The sequence below is a fragment of the Dipodomys spectabilis genome, unplaced genomic scaffold, assembly GCF_019054845.1.
Source record: "Dipodomys spectabilis isolate Male_0828 unplaced genomic scaffold, ASM1905484v1 ptg000145l, whole genome shotgun sequence".
Lineage (NCBI taxonomy): Eukaryota > Metazoa > Chordata > Mammalia > Rodentia > Heteromyidae > Dipodomys > Dipodomys spectabilis.
Genome location: NW_024870822.1, coordinates 10,127,805 through 10,150,029, shown reverse-complemented (window position 1 = coordinate 10,150,029; position 22,225 = coordinate 10,127,805). Strand labels below are relative to the sequence as shown.

The window sequence follows — 22,225 nt, the reverse complement described above, 5'->3', positions numbered from 1 at the left end:
ACAAGTCCCACCTACCAGCTCCCGCCGGGATCCCGCAAAACCCAACCTCAACCACTGCCCCACCCCCAGCCTCCAGCCCCTCCGCCACTGCTCTCCAAAGCATGACCAGCAGAGGGCGCGCGCTACCTTCCTTAGCTCCAGCCTTCCCGGGCCTCTCCTCCTCCTCCTCCTCCTCCTCCTCCTCCTCCAAACCGGCCCCCCACACCAGGATCCCTGGTCCCCGCTCCACCCCCAACGCACAAACACTGCATCCGCCTCCAACTAGGACTCCAGCTCACCCCCCACAGCCTGTGCCTTTTTCCCTTTGGAGAACCCCTTCTCTGCCATTTCCTCTCCCCACCCCACCCCCGACCCCCGGGCACAAAGCTCCCCGGACCCTACCCTACCCTATTCTTCGCCAGTCTCAATTCACCCCCCCCCATCCATCTCTTTTCCAGGCCCTGAATCCTGCCACCCCCCAAGAAAAAAAACCAAGACCGATCAGCACACACACACACACACACACACACACACACACACACACCTATTTCATTCAAGTCAAAACTTTTTTGCCCGTGGGGGTACGGGGGGGTCTCCAAAGAGAGGCGCGCAGAGCCGGGAGAGTTAGGGACGGCCCGGAGTTTCACCTACCCACTCAGGTCCCAAATGTCAGGCCAACCTCCCCCCCCCCTCCCCACCGTACCCCAAGCCCAAGCCCCTCCCCAAGTTCTCCAAGCGACACTGGTGAGCCCTGGACGTGTGAGTCCGCTTTGGGTCTCATCTCCAGGAAAGTAGGGGAGGCGGAGTGCGAAGGTTCCCCCCGCCCCGACGACGCCCAGGCCGCCTCGCCTCGACCCCCTACCCCGTCCGGACTGGAGCCGGAGCGGCGCTCAGCCTCCCAGCCCCGGACACCCTCTGCTCGGTCAGAGCCCTCCCCCCCGCGCGCCCCCAGCTCCCACCACCTCTCCACCGCGGCCGCCCTACGAATCTCTCTTACGAGCTCTCTTCTTCGGGGCGCAGACTTCGGGGATCCCCGGGAAGCCGTCTGGGCTCCCGAGTGGCGTCTCCTCTTGGCCCGTGTGCTTTCGCACTTCGGGGATTCTCGGGGTGCTGATCCCTGGGGTTCAGAGGGTGGGGTGCCAGCCTCCCCTCTCGGGCTGGTGAGAGACGCGGAGAAAGCTCCCCCCCCTCACCCCCCTCCCCAAGAAGCAACTCCAGCCCTCCTTCTCCGCCAGGAGAGGCGAACGGCGGAGTTGTGTCTTCCCACAACTTCGTGGTTCCCCCTCCCCTCCCGCACCTCCACCACCGGGCTCCCGCGTCGACTCCACTCCCCACCCCGTCCTCCCCCCGCTCCCCGAATCCGGCGATCGCCTACCTCGGGGTCCACACAAAGATTTCGGGGGCGCAGTAGCGGAGTCACATCGTTGTCCCGCTCCTGGCTCCACCGTCCAGTACGGGTCCCCGTGATGGTGGCGGCGGTGCCGCTCTTCCCCAACCGGGCGCCGGGCAGCGCTGGGCACGGCCGTTCGGGTGTCTCATCCACGCTTCCCGGGAGGGAGATGCGGGACGCGCGCGCGCGCGTGGGGCGGGCTTGGACCGCCCGGCCCGGAGCCCGGAGCGCGGAGCCCGGAGCGCGGCGGCGGCGGCGGGGTGCGCGGGGTGCGCGGGACAGCGGGCGGGCGGGGACGCCCCGGCGCGGCGGCGGCTGCGGCGACCGCGACCCAGAGCTGCAGCCTGCGCCGGGCGCCCGGGTCAGACATTATTTAGCTCTTCGGTTGAGCTTCGATTGGTCAGACGGCGACGCCCCCATCCCCTCCTCCCCCCCCTCCCCCTCCCCCCCCCCCCCCCCCGCTCGCCCGCGCTACCGATACCCATTCTGGGCGGCTGCTTAAAGGGAACGTCGCGCCTTTTCCTCTCCAGAGCTCAGCCCCAGGGACCCCCCCATGCTTCCCCCCCCCAGACACCTCCCTTGCGCCTCGCACCATCCATCCTCGGCTCGGGCCCCCCCCATCCAGCAACACCCCCTCCCCCAGTCATGCATCCCTGCGATTCGCCCCTCCACCTCCCCCCCACCCGGTCAGCCCTCCGCTCTTCCGAGGGATAGCCTCGGGCTTTGGAGGAGGGGGTCGAGCCCCAAATTCTGGGGAGGGGTGGGGGGGCGGGAATCCCTTCGTCCCACGCCCTCTGCACACATCCCAGCCAGAGGCCCTGGGGACGAAGAAAGTGAGTGTGAACCCCACACGTCGACGTTGTGCTCCCCGGGGATGGCAACCCTCCCCCTTCGTTTTCAACCTGGTACCTAAGTTCTGTGGGCGGGAGTTCCCTCCTCCCCCCCCCCCCCCAACACAGACACACCTTCCCGCACCTTCCCGCACCTTTGCGCACTGCCCAAGCCGGCGGAACGCGAGCCCATGGTGGGGGGTGGGGGGGAGGGCGGGGGGGGGGTAGGAAGGCACCGGGGTGAAAGGCACCCGGTGGACGAGGCTGGGGGGGGGGGGGGAGTGGACTCCTTAAACATCATGCTGGCTTAAACAGAGTTCGCGCACTGACCTCTCCCGAGTTTGCCTAATAGGAATTCAATCAAGATAATAACACCATTTTTTATTAATGAACGCCCGCAGATAACGTTACACCAAGTTACTTGCTCCAGCCAGGAAGCCGAGGCAATAACAGACCTCACTAAAGCCACGCGCTTTCCCAGCACATCAAACCCAGGGGCGGGGAGAGGAGGGGGCGGGGGGGGGGGGGAGGAGAGATACACACCAAAAGAAAGAAAAGAAACCCACCTTTCAGCCACTACTTGTCAAAGTAAACATCAAGGCAGCTGCTCAGGGGGAAGACTCCAGCCCCCAAACTCAGAGACTCTTAATACAATATATAATATAATATATAATTTCCCCACCTTCCTTTTGGTTCCAAAAGGAGGGGGGGTAGGGGTCGAGTCTTTGGGTGCCCGCTACAGTACTCCCGTTCTGCAGCAAAGAAGTTAAATTATTGATAGTGGAAATTGCATGGCCGAGGTAATACTCGCACCCCTTGAGCGAGGCGTTCCATTTGATCTGGGCAGACACTGGGAGATTTCGTGCTAGCTCGCCGGGGGTGGGGTGGAGTGGGGTGGGATTGGTGGGGACCGGGCCGGGGTGGGGGGGGTGGGGGAGGGAGGCGGTGCGAGCAGTCCTCTCGGTGAATGGGAGAGCGGGTGGAGTCCACGAGAGGGCTCCACGGCGCCTTGACGCGCACGCTGTCATATGATGCCTCCTCTGCCTCGAAATAGACACTCCAATGCACGAATTACCAGAATCAAAATTCAGCGCATTTAAAATGATACATCTTTTATTAGAAGAGTTCCGTTCCAGGGCATTCATTGCACGCTCTTGCAGATTTTTTTTTTTTCGTTGCCAGCCTTAGCCAACTTACAACATAGAAACCAGACCTTTGAAAAACGAACGTGGGCAGCCAAGAGGAAGATAGACAGATAGACACATAGATGGATGGGTGCATAAATACATAGATAGATACACAGATGTTAGAGAAAAAGATGTGGAGATACATATATATATGGGGAGGGGGTCCTCCCGGTCCCTATTTTGCCTGTGGCCAAGACCCTTGGAACCAGAAGACTATTTTCAATAAGCCATTTGATGATCTCTTGTCTATGGTCTCCTTGGCTTCCTGCTTTAAAGCTAGATGTTCTTCTCAGCTACTTCAACCAATACCTACACGACTAGTCTGGACCTTAAAATTTAGAATGAAAAGCAAGACGTGGGTCTAGAAGGTTCAAGAGTCCTAACCCTGTAATTCCCTGAGTGTTAAAATGAAGGCTTTTTCTGAAATTAGGCTCCAGTGAGGTGGGGGGGAGGGTGCAGGAATTAGTATTTAAATAAGCATCCTTAGCCATTCTGAGACAGACAATCTTGAAGTGACACTTTGGGAAACACTCCCCGAGGGACACAAAGCTGGCAATCACAGGAACACCTTCCCCTCAAAGTTCTGTGGGTACAGACAGCTATGTGTGAGTATGCATTTTTTTTCCCCTGTAATCTCAAAGGGTTAACTAAGCGTTACTAAGACTGGTTGCTTTAAGAATAAGAATTCCCCTACACAGTCTAACATTCATTTCGGTAGAAGGAAAGACTTCTAAACAATTTCCTTTCCTGGACCTTCTTGTGGTTATCAAGAATGCACTGTTGAATATATATTATTGCATACTGGGTTCAATTTGCCTTAGGGTTGGCAAGTAGCAAAAGGAATTCACTCCTATTAACTATTTTAGAGCTTCAGAAAAAAAAAAATGTTCCTGTTGGTCTAAATGAAGAACCTGAGGCTCATTGCTACAAAGTAGTTTACTCAAGTTCACTCACAGAGGGAAAATGCCAGAGACAAGACTTCAATGAACTCAAGAACTCCAGCTAGAAATAACCCTGTTTTCTACTCTCCCCTCCCCCTCCAGTAAGTAGAGCTATCTATTCCTTGGAAGTGTTAGCAGAATGTGTGATCATTCAGAGTGCCTTTGCAAATTGTTGGTCTAAATAGTCAAGTTATTCAAATATATGCATATTCTTAGAGTGTCACACATTTAGCTTTGCACCTCTGTCAACTTGATGGAGCACATGATCAATACAAACTCCCCTACAGACAGATGGTGGAGTTTATTGTGGAATAGTCAATGTATGTGAAATGTGCAGGGTAACCAGAGAGCAACAAGGACAGAGGACCTGAAGCTGGGTGTGGCCATCTCAAAACCTCTCTGCATCCAGTTGCCAGGGTATAGGGTGGATGCAAACAAAAGGTCATCCAATGTAATGCATGAAGCTATATGTTTTTTAAGTAAATACTTGTGTCTCTTTATAAAGACTGGAATAATCTCAACCCAGACTTTTAACAAATAATTTTGTTTGCCTCAAATTGATGCTTATTTTCCAACTTTAAATTTGCTAGAAAACAAGTTCTGTTCCCAAGTTTCAAAACTCAGTTATTGTATGTATGTATATATACGTATGTATACATATATGTATGTTAAGTCGATGTCCAGAGTCCGCTATGATTCGCTACAGTTGGAGCAAGTCTTTTACTTGCTGAATTCATCTTTCCCTGTCAGAATTTGTACTCATTTCTGAGGCTGTGATTGGATGAGTCTATGGCCAATCTTCTTGTTCCTATTCTCCCTTGATATTATATAAATAAATGTTTGTATCTTCACTTTCCAGTGTGTGGTGCAGTTTCACTGAGAAAGACAGAGAATTCAGAAAAGGCAAAGGATACTTAGAAATACAAGAAGATTAAGTATCAATTCAGATGAGCCTTACAAATAGGACCTCTTCACAGTTCTGGGCATTTCTAACTTTCTGATTTGTGTATGAGTCCCCAAAACAATAAGAGATCAAACTTCAAACACTTACCTGTTAGCAATAAAATGACATTCCTACAGTGAGAACAATGAAGCCAAGATAAACTATGCACCATTGCCTGGCATGGACTTCCAAATATTTTTATTTGTTTAATTCAGACTACATAGATTATATATAACTATATATATGTATATAATTTTTGAGATCTAAGATCAAACCCTTTACAAAAAGTCTTGTTTCTTTTCTTTTAAACGGGGTCTCTGTATAGCTGAGGCTGGCAATAGACCTGTACTCCTCTTGCCTCAACCTGCTGATCAGACAGAATCACAGCTGCTTGCCAAAGTACTAAAATTATTTTCTTATTATGATCAAGAGCAATGCTGCTAAGATAGTATGTATGTTTTTAGTCTTAAACACTGGTTTCTGGCATAATAGACAGGTTGAGAGCAAACATGACAAATTTATATAATAATTTTCTCTATCAAAAAAGAGGGAAAAGCCAAACGCCTGGTGGCTCACATCTGTAATCCTAACTACTCAGGAAGCTGAGATGTGAGGATTGTGATTCGAAGCCAATCCAGACAGGAAAGTCCGTGAAACTCTTATGTCCAATTAACCACTAGAAAACCAGAAGTGGAACTGTGGCTCAAAATGATAGAGTGCTAGTCTTCAGCAAAAGAGCTCAGGGACAGCCCTAAGTTCAAGCCCCATAACCAACCAAAAAAGGAAGAAAAAAAAAAAAGGAGGGAAAGGGGAAACTTGAAAATAAAAGTTACTCATTTCACTTTTGTGAGGTTTTGAAAATTATCTTTGAAAGAGTGTCTCTATTGCTTTGGAGTGCTGGTTGGATATTACCCTAACCCAATGTCCCAGGAGCACCATGAATAACTCATCTATACTTGTCAGGAAATAGAAACTAATCCTCATTACCCAAATGGGAACGGAGGCAGTAGGCTCAGATGTGACTTTGTCATTTTTTTTCTATTAATACTTTTAATTGGCTGAGGTCAAGACTACTATCATTATAAACATTTTATGTTTAATTATGTTTACTTAAGTTTCCTAGTTACTTCTGCCTTCAATCTTCCTTGCAAAAATAAATAAATAAACTCTGAAACTCTCTAGTATCAAATGAATTGACCTCCAACATTACTGAAAAATTGGGAATAAGTAATTAACATAGGGGAAAAAATAAACAGAAAACTCCTCTGTTGAACAGAGTAGCAGAGTTGTTCTAAAATTCATTCTGTGTGATTTCTAATTCCAAAGGCCCAACACAGGCTTGAACGGTGCTGCTTACCCTCTTTGAGATCACTGAATAATACCTGCCCTGAGAAAATTGTTAAGGGAGAAATAGTTTCCATACTCATTGGGTAGTAGTTCTCTGCAAGCATTTCATAAACTGAAAGAATAGCTCTACACCATACTTAATTATGACCTAATTGATCAACACCTGTTACAGAAGTTATGCAACAAGCAGGGCTACAAGTGTCAGACAAAAGCAAGGAACCACAGAAGGAAGTTTTAGAAGTTCCCAGATTTGGAGTGTAGAAAAAGAGGGTAGAAAAGTGATCCCATCTGGGAATATTTGACTAAATCAAGAAAAACCACACAAAAATCATTAAAAATTGCTGAGGCTAACCTCCCAACCATATGAGAATCATCAGCTTGGAACCCTAGGCCTTACCAGATTTCCCTGACAACATTTAAAAAGTAACAAAGAAGAATACCTTGGCATACCCATTGTTCACAACATCCAGATTTCCTTTTGAGATAAAGTCTCTCGAACTTTCTTAACCTGGGCTGGCCCCAAACAATAAGGATCCTGTTTTCTACCTCCTGAACCCCTGGAATTCCAAGAGGGAGCCACCATAGTGGTAGTTCTGGGCTTCGTAAGTAGACTTTTTTTTTCCTTTTTTTTTTTTTTAAGATTCATCTGATGGAATCTTCAGAGATCATTACATGCTCCTCACTTTTGTAGGGCCATCACGACAGACTAGGGAAGTACATTATGTGTCTTTCCTTTTAGGGACTTCTCTACAGTACAGCAAGACTAGAGCTTGGGAACTCCTACTTGTAACATATTCTTGTTCTCGTGGCGATTTATATCTTATTTCATATTGTCCAACCTTTATGAAAATGGAGAACATCTGCTTACTCTCCTCCTGATGTTATTAAGTCACCACTCCAACTTTTCTCATAGCAAGCGATCAAATCTCAACCTTCTTCATAAACTCCAACTTCTAATCCATTAATCATTTCCCTAGGACTACACAGGACCTCCGGCCAAAGTCTCCATATTCTTCTGAAAATGTGGAGCCCCAAACTAGACATGTGTATGAGATTATCCAGGGTTCAGGAAACATGGGAGTCATGAATTATCTGAACACAGCTGCTAGGAAAAACTAAAGGGAAGATTCAATCAGATTGACAAATATTTTCCTTGCTAGTTGGGAGACACAGTGGTTGTTTAATAAAATGATGAGCCTTCATGTCAAAGCTGTGTCTTTTACCCTTAGCTTGTAGATGAAGCTTTTTCCTTTTTTTTTTGGAATGAAACACATCTTGAAGAAGATATTTAGTTTCTACTCCCTCTGGAACAAAATTGTTTAAGAACAAGAGGGTTTTTCCCCTGTATTATATCTCTAGCTGCAAGCCTGTAACTGCTAAATTGGAGTAGTACTTATGCATTCTCTGGTGGTTATGCTCTGATACAATTTCTCTTGGGATGTAAAAATCCATGAAACACTACCCTAGTTTTGAAATGTTCACTTCCCCGTGAATTTAAACATTAAAAAAGTCAATATGTGAGATCTAATTAAACTGAGTAAATAAAACTAAGCTAGATTCCATACAAGGGAGCTGTGCTAACCAACGCTAAGTTTTCTTGAACATATCACTCATCAGATATATCTCTTAGAATTTCACAACTAAAGGGAGAGGAGATATTTTCAATCTTCTACTCCTTTATAGCCCAGGTGAAGAGTAAGGGCTCAGCAGAAATTCCATTTCTAATTAGTCATGACTGTGTTTAGGAAATATTCAATAGGGACTGTAGAATCAACACAATTGCCCCCCAAAATTAGGCTACATGTACAGTGAAGTCAACAATCCAAAAAAGAAGTTGAAGGGAGGAGAACATTAACTTTCTGATCATAATGTCACTTGGAGAAACTGCCAAGGGACATTATGCTGAAAAGGGGAATGGTAAGATCCAGGTTTTAAATTTTAAATTAACAACCATTTCCTACTGGTAAGTCTAGTTGGACTTGAGAAAAGGAGAAGTTGAGGCGGATGAACAAATTGAACAAATTAAATGTTTCATTAAAGTTGAGAACAGAGAAGTAAAGTAGACTGGAGAGTGGAAGGGAAGGAGGAGGTATTCATGCACTTAAGTTCCAGGACCCCCCCAAATCAATTTATTTATAACTTTAGTTATTTATAATTTATGTCTTTATAACTCATTTTTGTACTATGTAGACAGTACATAGAAAGAAAAGAGAGAGAGAGAGTGTGTATGTGTGTGTGTGTGTGTGTGTGTGTGTGTGTGTGTGTGTGAATACGATGGTATATGATTAGATATTCTATTTTGGAAAATAGATGTCGGCTCCATGATAGAAATTAAATATATTTCTAGGCCACAAATTCAGAGTACAATAATCTTTTCCCAAGACAGTTTCTATACTAAATTTTTAAAAAAAGACTCAACAACTCCTTTATTTCTAAATTCCATGCCTCTCCCCAATACAGTCAAATGTTTTGCATTGAGGATCTTTTATGTTTACTTGGAGGCCTTGGGAATAATGAATCAAAGGTTTAGCCATCAATCCACCTTTTTAATTAAAAAAGCAGTTCGCAGTATGAATAACTGAAACTAGCTTTGCAAGGCTTGTTGCTTTAAAATTGATACTGAATATGGACTTCAATTTCCATTCACACATGATAAACATATTCTTATAGCATGACAAGCAGATTGTGGGGTAGATCATGTTAGAGCTACTTTGCAAGCCAAATTCCCAGTGCCTTCCATTTTGTCTGCACACAGAAACTAATTAGAGTAAAGTGAGTAAAAATAAGCTGTAGTCCATAAAAGACAATCATGCCAATCTACAGGGTGCCAATTTCTCTAAAATATGTCCAGGTTTGACATAATTTTGACTATTTACTAGGCTAATATCTTTCTAATTTTACTTTTTATTATTGTAGCTTTAGAAATTCATGTTGTCATTGTATGATTTTGGTTTCTGTTCCTAGGAAGAATTTATAAAATATCTAATTCAATTTTCGCTCGTTGATGTTTATAAGAGTGCCACTTTAGGACAAGATTTCATAATGGAAGTTAATCACAAAAGCAGAATTATATGGATGGATCTCACATGAAGAACAAGAAATAAGTAAATAAAAACCCTGAAGAACACTTCTTTGGAAATTGGTAGTTTAAAATATAACTTCTAAATTAGCAACCATTTCCTAACATTGCTAAGGAATCTTAAGATGATTAATTTTAGAATTCTTCTTTTTATTTTTAAAAATTATTTTAAAGGGACAGTATTGTTTTTTGAAGTTTTCTTTTTTTAATGCTACTAGAGTTTGAACTCAGTGACTTCTACAGTTACACTACCACGTATACCAATTCCATTTTGCATTAATTACTTTTTTGAATAGGGTCTTGTTTTTATGTCCAGATAGCCTAGATCATAATACTCCTATTTATACTTTCTGCATAGCTGAGATGGCAGATTTGGCCCACCATACACAGCTTTTAGCTTTTATTTATGCATTGAGATAGAGTCTCATGAACTTTTTGCCTAGGCTAGCCTCAAACCATGATCCTTCTGAACTCTACCTCCCAAGCTAGGATTACAGGCATGAGCCACCATATCCAAAATAAATTGATTTTTTAACTAAAAATGAAATAAAGCTATTATCAAATATCAGATAAGAAAACCAAATGTAGTAATTCTAAAGTATAAGTAATATAATAGTAAATATAAACTTATATTTTCAATTCATCTTGTCTTGACTAGTATTTCAATTCTCATAAATTAATTATGGGTTTCTAGAAAGTTTAAAATAGTCAGATGCCAGTGGCTCATGCCTTTAATTCTAGCTATTCAGAAGGTTGAGATTGGGGTTGGAGGCATAGCTCAGGTGGTAAAGCACTAGTCAATGAACGAACATGTCAGGTGTTGAGTTTGAGTCTTGGATAACAAAAAGAAGAGAAGAGAAGAGAAGAGAGGGGAGGGGAGGGGAGGGGAGGGGAGGAGAGGGGAGGAGAGGAGAAGGGAGGAGAGGAGAGGAGAGGAGAGGAGAGGAGAGGACATCAGAAGGCAGAGTTTAAGATGACTGTAGCTCTAGGCCAGCCTAGTCAAAGTTTGCAATATCCTACCTCAATGAATAGCTGAGAATGGTATGTGTACTTGTCATCACAGCTACAGTGGAAAGTGTAAACTAGGAAGATCATGATCCAGGTCAGCCTGGATCAAAAATAACCAGAGCAAATAGGACTGGTGATAGTGAAGTAACTACCTGGAAAGCGTGAAGTCAAGTCCAGACTTCATCACCACCAAAAATAAAAATTGTTTAAAATGCAATTAGTGTTTTTCTTATCATTTTGAAATAAATAAATATTTGTCTATTAGCATAATATTACTTTTTTCGATTGTTATTTTAGTAATTAAGGTAAGATATATGCAAAATACCTTACTTTGAAAATGAAAATAATTAGCATCCCACACAGACTATCCATTGTTTCATTTTAATTACTGGGAAATCAAAGAAAGATACTTATCATGTCAAATGATTTCAAGGCCTAGATAGCAATCAGGAGAATTTGGGCTCTAATTAAAAATCTGTTACTCTTTGGCCATGTGATCTGAATAAGACCATTTGTTAATCCAAGCTTATTTATGTAAAGGCTTATAGAATAAACTGAGCAGCTCAGTTTATTGTACACCTTTAGTTACCCCATCAATAGAAGGAAGTCAGTGGATGGAAAACTGAAGCTGACAAATTTCACATAACGTTCAGACTTCAACCCAGAAAGAACGAAGGGTCCAGCTCATCTCAACATTCTAGGGTACCATTCAATTAGCTCGTCTTTAGGGTACTTTTTCCACCATATAAATCTGGATTTTTCAGGAGCTGTATATTATTTGGTAAGCTAAGTATGAAACTCATGTAATTATTTGTTAAGTTGGAACCTTGAGCAAATAAGGATTCATATTATTTAATTTAATGTATTACTCAGCTAGCTCTGACAAGGAGTTAGGTGGACTTTTTTGTACAACAAAAACTCTACAAAGGCCCTACTTTTCTACTACATTGGCTTCTATACTCTGAGACATATAAAAAATGGTATGAGTTTGGATATTCTTCCCTGCATAAATCAGGGTAAATTGGGATATGTTTTTCTTCACAGATTTTCAAATCTTTTTTTTTTTTTTTAAGATCACTGACTTGTGCTATCTCAGATTTACCAGTATGCATCCAGTCCCTCAATGGATCTTTCTAGGAGCTGCTTTCTAAAAGGATGCTGCTGCAAGTACACATATTACCTAGGCTAATTCCCAGCTTTCTTCTAGAGCCGATGTTCTCAATGCTGAGTTGAAGGAAAGACACAAGAGACCCAGGCACCAATTCCTGGCGTTTCCCCAAATGAGATGTATTTACGTAGAAGTTTCAAGTTTGGAGTAGAGCCTTTGGAGAAAGAACATTGAATTGCACAAGGAAAGCCAATAAACATTTTAGTCCCCATCAGGGACTACAAGCCTTCCAATTACGTTTAAGACTGTGCTTGTCCATTCTCTTCTCCCTATCTGTAAACAACATGTTAGCTTTGGAGGTTTGTCATGCACTGTGAGTCTTTGGAAAGGGCGTTTCTCATCACAGCATTTGCAGTACTCCAGCCAGTAAGAGTTAGGAAAGGCAAACTTATGAAATGGCTTCTAAACACACTAAATCCTAATCTAAACAATTTATAAGGTTTCTTACTCAGTAACTCTCAGAAGTCAACTAACTAAGAACTGCCCTAAACAAGTTAAGAAAGGAGTTAGACATCATCCATTGGGTAATAAACTCAAGTACATGGGGAAAAAAGAATGTGCAGGTAAAGAATTTCAATTTTTAATCTTTCTCTTCAGTGACTGTGCTCACTTCTGTCTTGATGGTGTTTTAGGTAGGTCACAATTATAACAAGAGTAACTAAAATTGCATATGGATCAGCAGATTTAATAATTGAAAGAAAAAAGTTTGGCATTAGGCCAATATAGGTTTGGTCCAGTTTTGTCATTTCTGGCTCTGTTAGTTTAGAATAATGCTTATCTTTAAATGAAAAAGAATCCCTGCCTGGGGAGACAATTATGAGTAAGAGTCAATGAACTATAGAAATGTAGATTATCCAACAAAGTGAACTCAAAATCAGATTTGATTATTCTTTTATTTGATCTCAACAAGCTATTTTAAGTATTATCACTTTCTCAATTTTATAATTATGAAAACCAAGCTTCAAAAGGAGTAGGTGATAATTAGCAATTTGAAAGTTTCCCCCCCTCCCAATTAGCAAAAACTAACAATGGTTCTCAAGTAGTATTTGTGGCCACTAATTTTAAGACTGTTAGTCATCTCAAAGGGTAGTGGTAAAGATCTCTCAAGAAAAGCCATGAAAAATGGGGATATCCAAATGAAATCTGACTGGTAGCAAGATTTTATAATGGATGTCAAAATCAGAAAACTTGATGTTTGAAATTCAGTTTATTTATTTAAGATCAACAGATCTTAAATAAAAATTTATTGGTAAAATGCTTGCCTTGCATGCATGAGGCCCTGGATTCAATTCCTCAGCACCACATAAGCAGAAAAAGCCAGAAGCGGTGCTGTGGCCCAAGTGGTAGAGTGCTAGCCTTGAGCTGAAGAGCTGAGGGACAGCACCAGAGTGGAGTTCAGGCCCCATGACCAAAAAAAAAAAGATCTGCTGTGTTGAGGCAACTTAAATTTTCAGAGCTCATTTCCTTGTTCATACAATTAGAATGCAATCTATCTCTAAGAGTTATTGTGAGAATTAAATAATATATGTCAAAGTCAAGCAAGAAACTTAGCACTAGATAAATGAAAGAGAGGTGTTTTCTCACCTTGCCATAACATGCAGATACTTTTCTCTAGTTGAATGAAAAAGAAGAGCTGTGACAGTCTACTGAGGTTTGTGAGATAAGAGTGGGTATCTGAGGCCATAGTCCCTAAGTTAATGTCCCAAGTGTGAATGTTTCTATCTTTTCCAATAGAGTGATGGATTTCTAGAGCAATGAATAAGCATTCAGGTAAAGCAAGCTTAGTCAATGGACACATGCTTATCATACAGCCAAAAAAAACCCCAAGTACATATATTATATATATTATGCCACACAATGTACTGTTTTAATTTGGGGCTGTGTGTGTGTGTGTATGTGTGTGTGTGTGTACATCTGTGTGTGCACGCATGTGTGTGTGTGTGTGTGTGTGTGTGTGTGTGTGTGTACTAATCCTGAAACTTGAACTCAGACCCTGAGTGCTATCTCTGAGCTTTTTTGCTTAAGGCTCGTGTTCTACCACTTGAACTATACCACCACTTCTGGCTTTGGGTGGTTAATGGGAGATAAAAGTCTTGCAGACTTTCCTGCACAGCTTGTTTTGAACTTTGATCCTCAAATCTCACTTCCTGAGAAGCTAGGACTATAGGTGTGAGCCACCAACACTTGGCTTGTTTTCCTTTTGTTGTTTTTTGTCGAGCTGAGGGCTAAACACAGGGCTTTGCACTTGCCAGGCGAGTATTCTTCCACTGATCTAAATCCCCAATCCCTGTTTTAGTATTTTTTTGACTGTGTATCAGTGTAATTGTCTTTCTTTTTCATCTTCTAATTTTCATTTTATTCATTTGGAAATACTGCTGTGAGAAGGGTTTATGTGGGTCTTACCAGAGTGCCAAGAGTCTGTGCCACAAAAGTTAACTACAAATGTCATATTGGTTCAACATGTAGCAAAGAATAATAAAAGAATAATTCTTAAATATTGATTGTGGAAGTTCTGGAGGAGAAAGAAGTCCTTAGTGGAAAATAAAGATGAAAACTGAGGAAATTGTGTCCTACTAAAGTACCCAGAGCAATAATAAGCAAGGAAGTGAGAGATCAGTCTCATAGTCAAATGATCTGGAAATACAGAGGACTCAAGAGCTCCTGTATAATTCTAGCCAGGTCTTGGTTTCCATGTTTATTTCTCTACTCAGTTCTCAATTCTCTCTCTCTCTCTCTCTCTCTCTCTCTCTCTCTCTCTCTCTCTCTCTCGTTCTCCATGAATATACCTTTAGATATCTCTAGATTGTTTGCACAGTCACCTAACTTGGATATTTTTTCCCCCAAAGCTTTAATGCTTAGGAATTATAGGTAGTTGATCTGTTTCCTTGAGGTTGGAGAGAAATCAGTTTTAACTCCTTCTGGCACTGGGGCATTTACCATATTCTGAAGAGATTTCTAGATAATATTCAATACATGTTCTACTATTGAAATCTCAGGAATTTCTTCTGCTGTTCACAGTAGCTGAGTTGGGTCTCCTCTCCCAGTTTCTGAAGGGTTTAAAATGCATTTAACATTCACGCAGATTTAAAACATGGGCAAAATACTTTATACTTCTTATAGTGTTCCTGAGAATGCTCACCTGTTTAACCACCAGCTTCAGGCTGAATTGATAAATTCACAGGTCATAGCAGCCATTGGTAAACTGACTTTTTGGAAAAAGAAACCACTCTAAAGTTTCTCATTTTCAAATTAATACTGTGCAAGATATATTTTTGCCATTTGTCTAAAATAGAATTTGAGAATGATGTCTGTCATCCAGCCCTTGTACATCAGAAGTTATTTTAAACATGGCATCTTTATAAAAGTCAATAGCTGCCTCATCAAAGGGCAATCATATCCAGTGTGGGTGGCTGTGCCAATTGTTTTTGAACTCCTGCAGCAATCTAGCCAATCCTGGGGAATGGCTTGCAGTCTTTCTACACCCACATTTTTTTCTTAATTATCTCCACCAGGCTAAGTTAGCTAAGGACAGATCTATAGCATTTCCTGGATGTCAAAATGCCCACACACCTTCTGCAATCCTTGGGCTACCCGCTCCCTTTCATGTTTCCACTGGTTGGTCCACCTAATTATCTATTATCGTGTTCATATAATACATTATTCATGAGACCTAGACATTTTCAGCATGCAATAGCTTTGATTTTTTAAAAAGAACTGACCTGAAAAATTAGAACTATGCCAACATGAAGAAAATTTGATGGTGGGTCTTCTAACACTTGCTTCCCTTTTAAAATAAATCAGCAGAAGTTTGTAAACATTGTTCAAATTAAAACTTTATTGTAAAGTCATTGCTCCTGAAGGAGCAATAGGCTCATCACCTACATCTCTCTTATTCAGGTCTCAAGAATATTGCTTGAAGTTTCATAATTGACTCAGAAAGTTAAAAATGAGTAGTGTCTAAAATTTTAAATCACTGAAGTTTAGTATAATTTAGGACCTGTTTACCACCAAACAATCGGTACAGACCATATCTTTTATATCACTCAAACTTGGAGCTGAAATGGAATATAGGATTTATCTTGACAACATCCTTCTGGTTTGATGGGTAAGGAAATAGAGATCATGTGACTGATTTTTCTACTTATTGACAACTTGGGAGTAAAGCTTGAACCTGGGTTTCAAATCCCCATCACTGTATTCCTTGAAAAAGGCAAAATTCCAGAACTATGGGCCGTTCTAGAGCTCAGAGCTAACAAAGGGACCAGTCTTCATCTCTAGCCTAAAAGCCCCACAAAGATAGACACCATTCATTCTTGCTCAGGGATGAATACCCAGATTCCAGAGTAGATCCTGGAATGTAATAGACAATTTATCTACAGAATAAATTATGAATATAAAGAGTGTCTTTAGACAATATACTTGGAGGGCAGCAAAGTAAGAAACAGCCAGTTAAGCTCATGAGCCACATAAGATATCCACAGAATATCTATTAAGGTAAATGAGTATCTAGGCATCTAAGTAGGATGAAATTCCAGAGGGTTGAAAGAAAATAAGCCAGCATGAATTCATGCATTGGATATGGGCTGTGTTAGGTGACCTCTGAGAAACTTCCTAGCCTTCAGATTCTATGACTCATCAGGGAAAGTAATGTACTTCTTGGCTTTAGCCTGTCTGTCTTATGTATTTTGTGGGCTTTTTTTTGGGGGGGGGGGGAATTACTGACTGTAAATTAGCATACTAACTAGCCTTCAACTCTACTAGAGGCAAAGAATTATCTGGCAAAAGAAAGTCACAGACTAGTTAAAACTTTCCAGCAGTCTTGCAAAGTTCTTGAATGTATTTGTCATGATTTAAAAGAAAAGAATCAAAGACCTCCTTCAGAGGTCTTAATTGGGATTGGAGAACATCGTCTAGAGTAGAAGCAGCATTTGAAGAAACAGATTTCAAGTCATTTTACCTCCTATTGCTAGTGGGTATTGGCAACTCTGCACTATAGTTTCATTCACTAAAGGCTTTGGGTGATATAGATAGATAAGATAGATAGATTAGATAGATAGATAAGATAGATAAGATAGACAGATAGATAGATAGATAGACAGACAGACAGACAGACAGACAGACAGACAGACAGATAGATAGATAGATAGATAGATAGATAGATAGATAGATAGATAGATAGATAGATAGATTTAGAGATATTTGGTTGTGGGACTTGATCTCAGGGCCTGGGCTCTATCCCTGAGCTCTTTCCTAAGCTACCACTTAAGCCACAGCACTACTTCCAGTTTTTGAGTGGTTAATTGGAGATAAGAATCTCATGGGGACTTCCTCCCCCCACCCCATCCTCAGATCTCAGCTTCCTGAGTAGCTAGGGTTACAGGTGTGAACCTCAGGCTCCTGGCTCCATTTGTGATTTTTTTTTACCCTACACACTTAGTTAGGCAATCAAATAAAAGAAACTTGTAAAGAACTTACAAAGCAATGTATTATATGAAGTAGTTACTAGGAGAAAAATAAGTAAAATCGACACTACAGCAAATAATTCCATACAGAATTCTTTTGGGATGTTAGAATAAAAGAAAGAAAAGGAATTTACCTAGACTTTAAGATTTTGGAATTCTTCCCATTTTGGAATACTTTAAAAAAAAATCAGTCAATGAGAATGGATGCAGAAATAAAGAATTCAAATACCAGCACAGAGAGAGTTGTTGATAAACATGTGTCTCTTTCAAAAAAACACTTACTAAAGCCACAGTTCAATTTTACTTCAAAATAAATCCTGAAAAGTTTCATATGTTATAAAAAATTGTCATATTGAAATAAAAAGGGGAGAACATTTTATAGTTTAATAAGTTAATCTTCTTCCATTGAAGCCATTCCATAGTATTCCACAATGATAAGCTTCCACTAGAAGCTAATAATGATTTGTATTACTAAATATTGCACACCATTCTTTACACTGAATATAGTATATAATTTTAAGAGACTTGGTGCTGGTTAAATTTTCTGTAGAAAACACACACACATTCACACACATGGCAGCAGCGAATTAGCATGGAAAGGCACCAGCAAAAGAAAGATAATTTGAGATACTTCTGAGGTAGCAGTTGTAAAATTAAAATAGGCAACTCATTAAATTATCCATAGAGTGAAAAGAAAGCTACAAAAATAGATATTTTTCTGGCAAGTCAGTGCTGTTCAGAACAAATTTAGTTTTAAGCAGGGTTTTTTTTTAATCAGATGATATCAGTTCATATTCATTATAATCACTTAAATGCTTAGAGTAGCTTGTCCTAATTAAAAGCAAAAATGAGGTAGAAGTATATTTAGTAAAAACTGTATTCAGTTAGACATCATTTTAACTGCCAGATTGTTAGCAATATGATCAAGTGAATATTATTTGAGCAAGCTGGAGCCTGGTCCCCAGATCACAGAATTTAAAATAAAATAAACACCCTTTTGTAAGTCATGTCTAAAGGCACATTTCCCCTCTATTTTATCTGTTGGGTTTTGTGACCATCGTTGTGTGTCCCTCAATGCCTTGCCTTCTCATTCTTCCTGCTTAATTTTTGCAGGTTGTTTCTTACTAAAGCTTCCCCTAGAGGACAGGCCAGGAAAAGGAAAGAAACTAAATTCAACAGCTTCTTTTCTTATTAAGACTTTAGATTAAAGATTAGCTAGGAAAATAATCTAGCACATGAAACAGGGCCATTATGTATGTCAATTTTTTAAAACGTTTTCAGAGCTTTCCTTCCAATCTACATTGATAGACAACTGACAACATTTTGAAAAACCAATACTTTAAAGAAGCCAATTTGGCTTTTTTTTAAGCAATTTTTTTAATTGCTTAAAAAAATCCATTTACTAACTTGACCATACGAATTAGAGGGTGTTTTGGATGATATTTTTTGATTTGATGGTTTAATCAAAGGAAATGGCTGGATGCAAGGAGAGCAGCCCTTTCAGACATTCTCTTCCATACTCTAAATGCTGTGTTGTATGTCTTGTTATCAGTGACACTGAAAAAAAATGGAGAAGATGCACATATTTTCATCTAAGTCAGTATTGGTTAAAAACTATTGGGGAAGCCAGACTAAACTAAAATCTCACATACAGAAACATTAATATGCAAGACCAGGCAGTGCAAAAGTAGGCTAAATTACTGTTAAAATTTTAAGGTCTTCTTTAATCTCTGTATCTATGTGTCTATGTATGTATCTACGTATGAATGTATGCATCTATCTATCTATCTATCTATCTATTTATCTATCTATCTTTTAATCTTCTGGCTGATTCCAAAGAAAGCAATTGAGATTTCTTGCTTTATGCTGAAGAGCCCAAGGTTCACTGATACAGTGAATACCAGGTGCATCATTCTTAAAGTGAAACTTTAGAAGAAACCATTTCTTCTTCCAAGTTGAGGATGACTCTGTGTGTGTGTGTGTGTGTGTGTGTGTGTGTGTGTGTGTGTGTAAGAGGATGATGTGACACTTTTGAGGTTTATTTTAGTTGCTAGTTAAAGATCTCAGGGTTAAAATAACCAGGCTGTTAAGCATTTTCCCCTCTTTATCACCCAGACATGATATCTACAATTTTCTCAGCTCAATTGTCACATAAATTGGCAAGTCGTCTAAACGGATAATATTCCCTTAATGGTGCACTCATTTGAAGCCCTAGCAACTGTATGAGGCAGCAGAGCATATTCTCTAGCAAGGCCTGGCGCGGGGAGAGGGAACTCTGCAATTTAGAATGACAGATGATTCCCTCCCTCCCCCCCCATCCATCAAGTCGCCTCAAAATGTCACAATATTTACACCTCTTCCGCGGTGAATTAGAATCCAGAGAAAAGTAGACAGGAGTGCGTGTGGGGGGGCGAGGGGGGGAAATTCCGACCGGTTGCCGCTTGGTTGGGGAGAAAAGCAGGCATTGCACCTTTAAATTCTGCCCTGTCGCCCCCCCCCCCTCCACTCCACCCTTCCCCTCCTTCTCAGGATTTTGCAATAAATCTTCCAGTTCTGTGTTCAGCCCTGCAGATCCGTATTTAAAACAGCACCATCTGGGAAGGGTGGGTGGCGATGGTGATGCGGGCGCCTTGGAGTTCCTCTGCAGCACGCTTGAAATTGCATCAGACTGATCAGAAATCCCCCCGCCCCCAAGCCCAGCCCCTCCCGCCCCTCCCCTCCGCTCCCTCCACGTAGATCTGCCTGAGAAAACGACTGGATCTCGGAACAATCTGTGCCCCATTCGCCGCGGGCTGGCTCCGTAAACCCTGCCCTACGCTCCCTTTGTGTGCCGAGCAGCCTACCGCCGTCACCGGATCCAAGTGCCTGGGTCCCCCCCCCCCCCTTCTAAATTTCCACAATATCCTCGCGTTGCCTACGAATCCATCATTTCCACCTGCGCAGAGTTGGGAATTCTTCTTTTCGTTCGCTAAAAAGAAAACAACAGCCCATCTTGACTCTTGAGTTCTGGAAATGAGTTTATCCCTAACTCCCCTTCCCCACCACAGCGGGAGCCCTCGCCTCTTCATGGCCAAGGGTCCAACCAGGGAGGAGTCCGGGAACAACCAAACCTCGGGGCGAAAGCGGCCACTGTGGCCGGAACAAAGGGCCCCGGAGAAGTGGGGGGGGGGGGGGCGGGGGGGGAGGTTGAAGGTTGCCGGAGGGTGGAAAGGTTGGTGGCCCCCGCCCAGAGGCGCACAAGTCCCTGGACTCCCGGAGGAGAGACGAGAGAGGAGAACGCAGTCTCAGCTCCAGCCGCTCGGGGTCCTTCGGGGCTCATCTGGGGGCAGGGAGGGGAAAGGGAAGGCTGGGCGGCCCCGAGCCTGCTTCGATCTCCCCCCCCAACCCCGCCCCCCCCACCATCACCGCCCCGGGGCTGGGCCCCAGGCCCACCAGGATGGCGGCGGAAGCTGGGCGGAGAGCCCGCACTCTCCGCCCGCGCCTCTGGACGCAGCCTCGCCCTGGCTGGGCGGTCGGCGCGCCCAGCTGATTGGCGGCTCCGTCCAGCCGCCGCACCGCGCTACGAGGCTTCCTCTCCACCCCGTCCAGCCGCTCAGGGCCCCCTCCCCCGGGCTGGCTCCCAGGCACTGGGGTCCCGAAAGGACCTTTCACTCCTAAGCGGAGGCCCTCCCCCTGTTTCCCCGGAGTTATCACGACTGACTCGGACCTGTGCTCAGTGAGGCATCCGACCTGGCAGGGAACGCGGAGCGCGGTCTCAGCGGCTCCCCTTCCCTTGAGAAAGCGGGAGCCCTCCCAGCTAGCGCCCGAAACTCGCGGGGAGGGAAGACAGGATGGGTGGGTGGGTGTGGGGAGAGGTGGGGAAGCCAGAAGGAAACATCCAGCCAGGAACGAGGGTGACGGAGAAGGAGAGATAGAATGAGGGAGGGATGGAGGCAGGAGGAGGGGGCGGGGTAGAAGAAGGGGGGCGGGAAGAAGGGAGGGAGGGAGGGAGGAATACTGAGAGAATGACTCCTTCTCACTAGAGGAGCTGAAATTACCTTGATTCATTTTATGTTGGAGATTTAGCGTTACCTCTTTCCCTCTCCCCAACCTTCACCTCCCTTTCCCCAATGAACACTACCTCCACTGCCTGATCCTAAATGGTACAAAGTCAAATTTCAGGAAATCGAATGTTGTGCCAACGCTTCATAATTAGTAATGAATTACTACACATACACACACATACACACACGAGCAAAAAGAACGGAAAAGAGGGAGGGAAAGGGGGAGAAAATGAGAGAGAAATCTTACATTTAAACCAGGCGTTTGCAGGTTCAAGTTAACTAAACTCATTACATCCGCAGGAAGACTGAGCCCCCCCCCCCCCCACACCACACACACCTCCCTTCTCACCTAGGGAAATTTAAACTGAGCATATATCAAGAAACAACCTTCTCTCATGCTTTCCCTAGACTTCCTCCCCTCCATCACGCGTCCTTTCCGGAAGATCAAATATCAAAATAGATGAAGAATTGGGGATGCAAGGGTCCCCGCCCCGGTGCTTACCTTCTTTGCGGCTTACACCACCCCGGTGGCTAGATCCTGGAGATAAACACTTGCATTTCCCAAAGTTAACCCAGTATACCAACCCGGAGCTTGCCAAGAGTCTATTCCAGCCTACACCGCTAGGAAGCCAACTTCAGCGAGCTCAATGAGGGGGCCAAACTGGGACTCGCTTTCCAAACGCTCAGCTCCAAAAATCTGACTCTCTCTCCAGCCCCGATCTCAGTGTGAGCCCAACCTCAGAAAAGACGCTTTTTAAGGGCGACACGGGCTCGGCTTGACAGCGGAGCGGAAAGGCTACCTGGAGTACCACCACCTCGGACAAATCCGTTGGCGCTGTCCAAGGTGC

At 43.2% G+C, this 22,225-nt stretch overlaps 1 protein-coding gene across 1 annotated transcript in view; it reads right to left on the bottom strand.

The window, feature by feature from the left end:
- Nucleotides 1-1,437, bottom strand: part of Bdnf (brain derived neurotrophic factor) — a 31,913-nt gene extending 30,476 nt beyond the window's left edge. The window contains exon 1 of the mRNA XM_042691563.1: nucleotides 1,355-1,437. The gene's annotated coding sequence lies outside the window, so the exon portion shown is untranslated. The remainder of the gene's footprint in view (nucleotides 1-1,354) is intronic.
- Between the last annotated feature and the right edge of the window lie 20,788 nt (nucleotides 1,438-22,225).